The 11,706-nt window shown below is 39.0% G+C and overlaps 1 protein-coding gene across 1 annotated transcript in view; it reads left to right on the top strand.

The window, feature by feature from the left end:
• The window catches only part of LOC109443676 (tubulin alpha-1B chain), a 38,712-nt gene that overhangs the window by 4,435 nt on the left and 22,571 nt on the right, over positions 1–11,706 (top strand). The window lies entirely within an intron of this gene.

The raw sequence follows: 11,706 nt of genomic DNA, 5'->3' as shown, positions 1-11,706 counted from the left end.
TCAAAAGAATTCTGCTCTGTTCAACCATCTGTCCCCTATATTAGACCTATTTATTACTTTCTTCCAAACTTATTTGCAGCTGAATGTGACAATGGAAAAGCCTGATAAATTTATTCACTGTGTTAAATATACAGAGGGTGCCAAAATAATGTATACAAATTTTAAGAAAGGAAAAAACTTAAAATTGTAATCATATATACCAATAACAAAAGATGAATACAAGTCATGTATATACATTTTTTTGGCACCCCTGGTATATCTGAATTTTAACTCCAAGAATATTCTTTTTTTAATATGGGCTAATAACTTCAAAGAACAAACGTAATATTGCCTGATACTACTTATACGAGGTACCTAGAATAGTCAGATTCATAGAGATGGAAAGAATAGTGGTTATACCAGGGACTGGGGGAGGAGGATATAATGGAAAGCTACTTAACAGATAAGAATTTCAGTTGGAATGATGAAAAAGTTCTGGAGATGAATAGTGGTGATGGTTGCAAAACAATGCAAATATAATTGATACTGAATTGTACACTTAAAAATGGTTAAAATGGAAAATTTCATGTTTTGTATATTTTACCACAAGTTAACAAACAAACAATGGAAATATAAATGAGGAACTGAAAAATGGTTACCTATAGGGGGAGGGAACATAGTCCAACTAAACTTTGAATGTATTTGTTGTATCGTTTTATCATAGAAACATGTAACTATTACAATATTATTATAAAGAATTAAATCAAGGTGGAAAAATATCTCTAAAAATTAAGCAAAATGAAGCAAATGAATCTAACCAAGTATCCAGTTAGTGTCTTACCTACTAACTGGGGAATTATTTCACGAGACTTGAAAACAGTCATTTGATTGTATATCCATACTGAGATGTATTTGAAAGAAAAAAGGAATTCCAAAAAAACAAAAAACTTCACTAATCATGTTGCTAACAAAAATGTTGATATTATTTTGAAAATATACAATAAAATTCATTAGTTATTAATTACAATACAAAAACCTTGAAAGTTACAATTATATCACATATGTTCAAATCATGGGTGAATTTCAAGTGGAGATACTGGAAAAAATCTAAATCAAAATTCTAGAGATGAAATATATATCTGAGATTAAAAAAATACTGAATGGGATTAACAGTGTATTAGACATTGAAGAAAAAAATAATGAAAAGATAACAAAAATTCCAAATGAAGTACAGAACTAAAAAAAAAGGAAAAAATGAACAAATAAATAAGCATATTGAAGATGACAGCATTTTTAGACAGTCTGTAAAGCTTTAAGAATGAGACTTTAAACCTGTTGGTATACTTTGTCAATTATAAACTGCTTCCAACATAAAATACAGTGCTATAAATTTAAAATAAATTTTATAAATCTAAAGAGGTATTTTTAAGATTTGTATTATGTAATGTTAAAATACTTTGTTTTGTTTGCTTGTATTTAATTATGGTAAAATACACATAGCATAAAATTTACCATCTTCACCATTTTTTAAGTGTATATAGTTCAGTAGGGTTAAGTGCATTCACATGGTTGTGCAACCAATCTCCAGAATTCTTTCATCTTGGAAAATTAAAATTCTATACCCATTAAATAACTGCCATTCGCTGGGGAGGTGAGACTGTTCCATGACTTGACACTGCTGGACCCTTGAGTCAGACCTGAGCCATAACAGAGATTTCTTCCCGTAAATTTCCTCCAAGACTGTCTGATCCACCCCTCCTCTATGCCCCACAGCATGGAACAGGTCATTGCTCAGCCCTGGACGAACATGTAAGGTGTTTTCCCCTTATCTGGGGTGGGTCACAAACCAGTACCCTTATCCATCCAGCCTTGTTCTATATAATTATTTAGTGCCTGCCATGTGGTAAAGTTATGCACATCATCTTGGTGCTCCCAAGATGCACCTCATACAAAGTGTGATCACAACATATGGTGAATGTTTAAATTAAAAAAGTTTATTACAGTAAAAGACACATTGCCTCCCTAAAAACACTCCCCCTTGCTTTGAACATGCTTATCCCTGCATTCTTGCCACTTTCTGAAGCGGTTCCGGAAGTCTTATTTCATCAGTGTCTTTTGCTGCGCTATGGTGGCTGCCTCAATGTCCTGAATCAATTCAAAATGTTTACTTTCAATGGTCATTTTGACTTTGGGGAAGAATCAGAAGTCACACAGTGCCAGATCCAGTGAATAAGATAGATGAGGACACACTGTAATGTTTTTGACAGAAATTGCTGCACCAGAAGCAATGTGTGATGTGGAGAGTTGCCATAATGGAGGATGAAGTAAAGACACTCAGGAAAGAAGACTTCCAGAACTGCTTCTGAAAGTGGCAAGAACGATGGGATAAAGTGTGTTCGAAGGCAGGGGGAGTATTTTGAGGGGGATTAATGGCAAAGTGTATTTTACTGTAATAATTTTTTTTTTAATTTAGTCACTTTTTTTATCACACTTCATAGTTACAATTGTTTTTTTCTCATGATAAAAACTTTTAAGATTTACTGTCTTAGCAACTTTCAAATATGCAATACAGTATTAATAACTAGTCACCATGCTGTACATTATATCCCCATGACTTATTTATTTTATAACTGAAAATTTTTACCTTTTGACCCCCTTCATCCATTTTTTTGCCTACCCCCATCCTCACTATTGCCTCTGGCAATCACTTATCTGTTCTCTGTGTCTTTTATTTGCTCACTTTTAAATTGAGTGGTTAATGTTAAAACACTTTTATCCTGCTATTTAATCTATGAGGATATAAGAATCGAGATAACTAAAATGTGAAAAATAAAAAACTGACAGCAAAAGAATAGTTTATCTTGAGACTATCATACACATTTTATAATTCTGTTGTTTATTAATTCCTTCACATTAAAAAGTAAAAAATAATAATAGTGGCTATCGTGCTCATCCTATCCTTCTAGCTTTAATTGGAATGTAGTTTTTGACCTTGAGACATATGTTTTATAAGTTCTTTATCAATATATGAAAAGGATACATATCAATAACACTTTCTATATTATTTATATATTATTAAACATTTTTAAGTTCCAGTCAAGATGGTAGAGTAGGTAAATGCTGTGCTTACCTCGTTCTCACAACCACATCAAAAGTACAGCTAAACTACAGAACAACCATCATTGAGAATCACCTGGAGTCTAGTTGAACCAAAGTCCTACCTCTAAGGACATATAGAAAACGCCACCTTGAGACTGGTAGGAGGAGCAGAGATGCAGAATGGATGGGTCCCACAGCCGCATGTGACCATTAAAAATCAGGAGGGCTATCTCGGTTGCGGAGATCCTCCTGAAGGAGCAAGGGGTCCCAATTGCACGCCAGGCTCCCCAGCCCAGAGTTCCAGTGCAGGGGAAAGAAATCCACATAACTTATGGCTGTGAAAACCAGTGGAGTTTGTGGCTGAGTGAGACAAAGGCTGTTGCAGTGCTAGGTGCTCCTCTTAAAGGGCCCACACATGGACTTACTCACTGATGGACTCGCTTGCTCTGAGCTCCATCACTGGGGCAACAACTCAAAAGGCATGGGGAACATATAGTGAGAAACTGAATTGTCTGGCTGCAGGGCAAGAGCTAGAGGGCAGCTTTCTCCTGGACAGAGGTGCTGGAAGAAGCCATTGTTTCTTTGTTGAGCTCACCCCCTTCCCAGCCTGCAGATGCAGGTGGCCGCCATGTCTGAGTCGCCATCAACCTGGCTAACATGGTTTGTTCACCCCGCTCTGGTGATTCCTGAGACCTCATCCCACCCAACTTTTGGGCACACCCAAGCTGCTTCCAGTGGCTTTTCCATACAAATGGCCTGTCTTGGCTCATGCTGCAGACTTTCACAAAATCTCTCAAAGATTCACAAAACCCAAACAAGCAGCATCTGGCTTCAGTGTGTCCCATACATCTGCTGTGTAGCCTTAACTCTAGCACTAGCTACAGCCGGCCTGGTTTAAGGCTTGGCCTCTTGGCACCTCCAAACCCAGCATAGGCAGCGGCCATCTGCAGATTGCTTTGTGGCTCATGCCAGGTGGCACTGGGGAGGGTACAGGCTGCTGCTGAACTTGGCCTGCAGCAGGTTCCTTCCCAGGAGGACCCAGGGCTGGCACTCCCAGTGGCCACCTTTGGACTGAGCCGGAGCGTCACCTGGCCGCCTCTAAGTATGAAACACCCAAAGGGCAGACTGAGCAGGCACCAGAGCCCTCTTAAAGCGAACTCTCAACCCATGCACCACAGCTCCTCCACAGCCAGTCCTTACAACATATCAGCTTGAGGGGCAATCCTTCCCATTGACATACAAACAGCAACCAAGGCTCAACTGCAACAGGAGGGCACACACAACTCACACAAGGGACACACCTGGAGCACCTGGCTCTGGTGAGGAGACTGTACCACTGGGCCCCACAGGACATCTACTACATAAAGCCACTCTACTAAGACAAGGAGGCATAGCAGCCCTACCTAATCCATACAAACAAAGGGAGGCAGCCAAAATGGGGAGACAAAGAAACATGTCCCAAATAAAGGAACAGAACAAAGCTCCAGAAAAAGAACCAAACAAAATGGAGAGAAGCAATCTACCAGACACAGAGTTCAAAACACTGGTGATCAGGATGCTCAATGATGTCAGGGAAAATGTCAACAAAAAGACAGGAAACATAAAAATGCAAGTGGGAAACATTAAAAAAAAGAACCACTCAGATGTAAAGAATACAGTAACTCAAATGAATAATTCATTACAGGGAATCAACAGATTATATGAAGCAGAGGATCAAATCAGCGATTTAGAAGTTAAGGTAGCAGAAAACACTCAATCAGAATGGAAAAAAGAAAATAGAATCCCCCTCCCCCCAAAAAAAAATGAGGACAGTTTAAGGGGCCTCTGGGACAACATCAAGCGTACCAACATTCTCATCATAGGGGTACCAGAAGGAGAAGAGAGAGAGCAAAGAATTGAAAACCTATTTGAAGAAATAATGACAGAAAACTTCCCTAACCTGGCAAAGGAAATAGATATACAAGTCCAGAAAGCACAGAGAATCCCAAACAATATGAATCCAAAGAGGCCAACATCAAATCATATCATAATTAAAATGCCATAGATTAAAGACAAAGAAAGGATCTTAAAAGAAGCAAGGGAAAAGCAGTTAGTTACCTACAAAGAAGCTCCCATAAGACCATCAGCTGACTTTCAACAGACACTTTGCGGGCCAGAAGGGATTAGCAGGAAATATTCAAAGTGATGAAAAGCAAGGATCTACAACCAAGAGTACTCTGCACAGCAAAGCTATCATTTAGAATCGAAGGACAGATAAGGAGCTTCCCAGACAAGAAAAAGCTAAAGGAGTTCTTCACCACCAAACCAGTATTACAAGGAATCTTAGAGTGACTTCTCTAAGATGAAAAAAACATAAAAAATATGAATAAAATGGCAATAACTACAAATCTATCAATCACTTTCTATGTAAATGACTTAAATGCTCCAATCAAAAGATAGGGTGGCTGAATGGATAAGACAACAAAACCCTTACATTTATTTGCTCTCTACAAGAGACTCACTTTAGATCAAAAGACACACACAGAGTGAAAGTAAAGGGGTAAGAAAAATATGTTTCGTAAAAATGAAAATGAAAAACAACAGCTGTGGCAGCAATACTTATACCAGACAAAACAGACTTTAAAATGAAGGCTATAACAAGAGACAAAGAAGGACCCACTAATCCCACTTCTGGGTACTTTCCAAAGAAACCCAAAACTCTATTGCAAAGAGATGTGTGCATCCATACATTCACTGCAGCATTGTTTACAATGGCCAAGATGTGGAGGTAGTCTGGGTCTCCATCAGTGGATGAATGGATATAGCGTAGGTGGTACATATATTCCATGGAATATTGCTCGGCCATGGAAGGAAATGTGTTCTTGCCATCTGCGGCAGCATGGATGGACCTGGAGGGTATTGTGCTGAGTGAAGTGTGTCAGACAGAGAAAGATAGATGCAATGGGATTTCGCTTATATGTGGAATCTAAAGAACAAAATAAACAAACTAACAAAACAGAAACAAACTCATAGATACAGAGAACATTTTGATGCTTGCCAGATGGGAGGGTGTTTGGGGGCATGGGTGAAAAAGAGGAAGAAATTAAGAAATACAAATTGCTTGTCACACAGTAGTCATGGGGATGTAGGGTATAGCATAAGGAATATACTCAATGATATTGCAATAACTACGTATGGTGTCAGATGGGTACTAGATTTATTGGGGTGATAGATGGGAGGGGGTTGGGAGGGCAGGGTGAAGAAGGTGAAGTACAAATTGGGGGCGGACGGGTGGCTCAGCTGCTTAGAGTGTGAGCTCTGGGCACCAGGGTTGCTGGTTCAATTCCCACATGGGCCAGCGAGCTGCACCCACCACAACCAGAATGAAGATAACGAGCTGCCACTGAGCTTCCACTGAGCTCCCAGGCGGCCAGATGGCTCAGTTGGTTGGAGCGTGTGCTCTCAAACACAAGGTTGCCGGTTCGACTCCTGCAAGGGATGGTGGGCTGTGCCCCCTGCAACTAAGATTGAACAACGGCAACTGGACTTGGAGCTGAGCTGCGCCCTCTCCACAACTAAGATTGAAAGGACAACAACTTGACTATAACAACTTGACTTGGAGCTGATGGGTCCTGGTACCCTTGTACCTGATGGGTACTATTCCCCAATGAAGTCCTGGAAATACACACTGTTCCCCAATAAAGTCCTGGAAAAACACACTGTTCCCCAATAAAGTCCTGTTCCCCTTCTCCAATAAAATCTTTTTTTTTAAAAAAAAGAAATACAAATTGGTGGTCACAAAATAGTCATGGGAATGTAAAGTAAAGCATAGGGAATACATTCAATAATATAGTAATAACTATGCAGAGTGCCAAGTGAGTACTAGACTAGTCAGGGGGTTCACTTCTTAAATTATATAAATGTCTAACCACTATGCTGTACACCTGAAATTAACATAAAATAATATTGAATGTCAAAAACAGAAATAAATGTGTATAATTTAAAACAAAAAAATAAATTCAGAAAAAAGAATTTTTATCAGAACATGTGTTGAATTTTATTAAATGTCTTTTCAGTAATATTTGGAGATTGACATAATTTTTCTCCTTTAATATATTATAATGAATTACTTTCAAAGCTTTCCTAATGTTGAATCATCATTGTATTTCCAGTAAAAAAACAAAACAAAACAAAAATATGCAGTCATGGTGATCATTCTTCTAATATGCTGCCAAATTCTATTTGATGATGTGAATTTTCATTCCCATCAGCAGTGTATGTGAGTATACAGCTGAGTCTTATATTACTTTTCAATAATATAGACTGTGGCATCACACCAGAGTACATCCCAGGGAAAAAAAGGAGATTCCACCAGAGGTCAATACAGTGCAGGGCAGGCAAATAGGCCTTTGATGACCTAGCTCAATTCAGAGATACAATTTAGAGTATCAAAAGCAGGAGATCTTCTTGATGACTAGAGGTAGGAAGAGCAGATACCCTTGTCGTTTCCAATCCTAGGGAGTGTTTACTATTTCACCATCAAGTATGATGCTAGCTGCCAGCTTTTATAGACATTCTTTATCACACTGAGGATGTTTCCTTCTAGTCCTAGTTTTGTTTTGTTTTTTTTAAATGGATGTTGGATTTTGTCAAATATTTTTTCTGTATGCACCTATTGAGATGATCATATGGGTTTTTTCCTTTTATTTCTATTAATACGGTGAATTGGATTCATTGCCTTTCAAATATGAAACCAACTTCACATCCTGGGATAAACTACAGTTGGGTTATAGTTTAAGGCAGGGATTCTTAACCCAGGGCTCTGGAAAGCATAGGGTACCTCATAGATTATTCTCATGGATTGGTGAACACCCTGATGTTGTATACAGAATTCTGTGTGAATTTCCTCACGGTCAATTGTCTCCAAAGATATCCAGTAACCATTTCTCTCATCCCAGTGCGTACATAGTACTTTTCCCATCAAGAGGTGGCGTCTATTCCTCTCTCCTTAAATCTCAGTTGGCCTTGTGATTGCTTTGACTGATAGAATGTGACAGAAGAGAATTTGTGCCAGTTTCAGGTCAAGCCCTTAAGAGACCTGGCAGCTTGCTTTCATTTGGAGCAGTCATGTGGAAAAGAACTAAGCACCCCACCCAACAGCCAGCACAAAGACCCCAGACATGTGATTACAACTATGCTAGGCATTCCTGCTCCATCTGGGATCCCAGCTGAAAGCAACTGCATGAGTGAACCAAATGACATCATGTGGGACAGAAGAACTTTCCATAATCCATAGAATCATGAGAATAAATTATCACTGTTTTAAGCCAATAAGTTTTGGGGTGGTTAAATACATAGCAACAGATAACTGAAACAAAGTTTACACACACATCTGGAAAGAGTTTTCATCAGATTCTCCACACAAAAACACACACACACAAAAACTAAAACCACTAGAGGAATGAAACACTGAAAATTCTTTAGGAAATACAGATGCTCTTCAGTTTTATGATGGGGTTACATCTAGTTAAATCCATCGTAAGTTGAAAATACCATACATCTAACATGCATTTAACACTGCATTGTAGAATGTCGATTATTTACCCTCATGGTTGTTGGCTGACTGGAAGCTGTGGCTCACTACCTGTGCCCACCATATGAGAGGATCGTACTGTATATCACTAGTCTGGGAAAAGATCAAAATTCAAAGTAAGGGCTCAATGCGTAATCACCTTCATACCAGTATAAAGTTGAAAAATCCTAAGTTGAACCATTGTAAATCGGGAACTGTCTGTACCTCGTAAATATTCCTTTTTTTCAGTGTTTTTAATGGGTATTAGCAGTATTGTTTATATTAACATCAAGTTTTATAATCTTTTGCCCTGTGTAAGTGGAGTATAGTGATTGAATTTGGCAATTAAATGAAAAGTCATAGGCTTTAGCAATCTAATAGGACTGCAAAATGAGAAAACTTACTACACCATCTATGGGGACAGAGCCAGGAGTGCAGTGTCCAGGCTCTTGGCCTCACATGGAAAGGTGCTGGCTCAGGTAATAAATGGCCATCAACTGTGATTGAATGGCCATCAGCTGTGGCTAGTTGGCCATCAGCTGTAACCAGTGAGCCATTGGCCACTAATATAACTGCTGTGGCTATGCTAGCGAAAATGGGGGCTAGCAAGAAGATGGTGGCTGAGCTGCAAGCGCGGATTGCAGTTAGCATGGCGGGTTGCGGACAGTGTGGCTCCCACTTCCTGTGTCTCCAACCCAGCTGCCAGCAAGACTATAGTGGTGTGACTCCCTTATGTATGGCTCCGTGGGGGTTCCTTTTTGGCCTCACCATGTCCTGCGTTCTTATGTGGGGAGCAGCACCAGAGACCCCGCAGGCCGTCCCGCACAACACCATCCCTCCTCTGCTCTGAAAGCAGAACAAGTTTAGGTAGTATTTTGGGGCTAGACCAAAACTCTTCACAAAAAAATATACACATGCACATGTGAAAATATACACCCTAAAATTACACACAGATAAATGAACAAAAGAAGAGTTCTGCACCCAGAGTTCTACACCATAACTTGTGGTAAAAATGTAGTTGCATAATGAACCAGGTGAATGTATTCTACTATCACCATAAATAGCGCAGCCATGGTGGGAACTGAGTGTAATTTGAAACTGAGTTAGAACCTACCTGGGCAGAGTCTGGATAAAACAGTGACAGAGACAAAGGGCATGGCTTCCATCTAGTGCATAAGGTTGGGTAGGGCAGAGGGAAGCAGAATGACAATACTGTAGACCACCAGATCCAATCCAGTGAAAAACATAATGGAACAGCAGGGTCTGAGATAATATGGCAAAGAGAAGCTAACCCTGGAAAAGAGGAACTTTAAGAGATCAGGCCAGGTACCCAGAAATAGTTCCAAAAAAATGATACATCAGGGATGCAAGCCGAAGCCTGCTAGCTAGGCAGACTGCCTGGCTCCCATGTTAGGCATTATGAGGGAAACAACAGCTAAATGCTCCTCAAGTGTCCCGGATGTTGAAGGCCAAGAAATCCAAGGTCTGACCTGGAGAGGGAAGCAAAACCCAGGATTTTGGATGGCATTCAAGGAATCCTTGCTGCAGCACATCACAGAAGGAAGGTCCTATCCCAGTGACAATTTTCAGGAGAGTGCACCCAATGAGTTACATGTCAGTACTCATGGGGAAACCCTTGAAGAAGGAAACACAGGAAAACAAGGTGAGAGCTAAGAAAAGCTGATCAGTTGCAATGCTACACTGCAAAGACTAGAGAAGGCAAGCAGTTGGAAAGATGAAGTGAGGGTCAGAAATATGAGTGCAGTCAAGATGGGTTCTGAAAAATCTCTCGTGAGGTTTCAATCAATCATGTTGTTGGCCAGGGCTGCAGTCTACTAAGCAAACAATAGCAGTTCCAGAGGAGAAAAGAGAACAGAAGAAGAAAAGGCAATACTTAAAAAAATAATATAGATTGTGGATACAAAAATATACAAAAATCGACTGCATTTTTATACACCAAAAGTAATTAGAAGTTTTAACTTGAAAAGGATATCATTCATAACCGTAGCAAAAAACATGTAAAGTGCCTAGGGATAAAACTGTGTAAAACATAGGGATAAAAATAAGCAAGATGTATTTTAATTCAACTTTATTGGAAAAAAATGCTAAAACACACCTAAATGTATGGAATTATATACTTAGTCCATGGGTTGAAAGAATAACTTCATAAAAATTCAGTTATTCTCAAATTATCTGTAGATTCGATGCAATTCCAATCAAAATAACAAAAGCCTTTGAGTGTGTGGGCATGTGCACGCCATCTAAGCATGCACTGGAGAAGAGCATCTATCATAGATGGCCCCATACGGAGGACTTTTTAAACAAATACAGAATGAATAAAGTCCTGTGGACCATTTTATACATCACGGGGAAGAGTGCATCATGGGACAAAGTGCTTGGGGCATCTGCTCTCCTAGAACAGGCCTCCTCATCCTTCTGAGGCTTGGGTAAATATCACTTATGTAGGCAGTTTGTTTATTTAAACAGTATGCTACAAATTGCCTTTCTTTGTCCTGATAGGAAAGCTGGATAAGAATATTTACTATCAGGAAGCTAAATATGGATGCTTTTTATCTGGCTAATCAGGCTAACGTGAAGGACTTAAGCAAGATTGAATTTGGCTATGTCTGTCCTCTATGCTAACTTCCAGATTCTCTGTTATTATTGACAGATCACGTAAAGACGTAAGGATTCTCTTTTTGTCAAACTATTATGCTATTCCATTCTGGAATGTAGCCCCTTCTAGACTTGGGCTAACTGCAAAATCCTTATAATATGATTTAGAGAATTAAAGAGAGCCACAAATATGTCTAGTAGCGGATTTTTGTTAGTACACAAATTGTACCTGCATTAATCAAATAAGCTATCAAGATGATCCTACTAACTTTATATTAATTTAACCAATAGCAATATACGTTGTATAGATTCTCTAGTTAGAAAAATCACAGATCTTGGATCTAGTTTTCTTTTTACAGGCTTACAAATTATAAACAAGTAAAAGAAATGCCTCTAACAGATTCATAACCAAATATAATGCCAAGTCTTATTTTTCCGTAATATACAGTATAAATCTATTT

The sequence above is a fragment of the Rhinolophus sinicus genome, chromosome 1 (assembly GCF_057876585.1).
Source record: "Rhinolophus sinicus isolate RSI-liver-muscle chromosome 1, RSI-T2T, whole genome shotgun sequence".
In the NCBI taxonomy this organism is placed as follows: Eukaryota; Metazoa; Chordata; class Mammalia; order Chiroptera; family Rhinolophidae; genus Rhinolophus; species Rhinolophus sinicus.
Note: the sequence above shows the minus strand (reverse complement) of the source record. Positions and strands in the feature narration are given on the sequence as shown.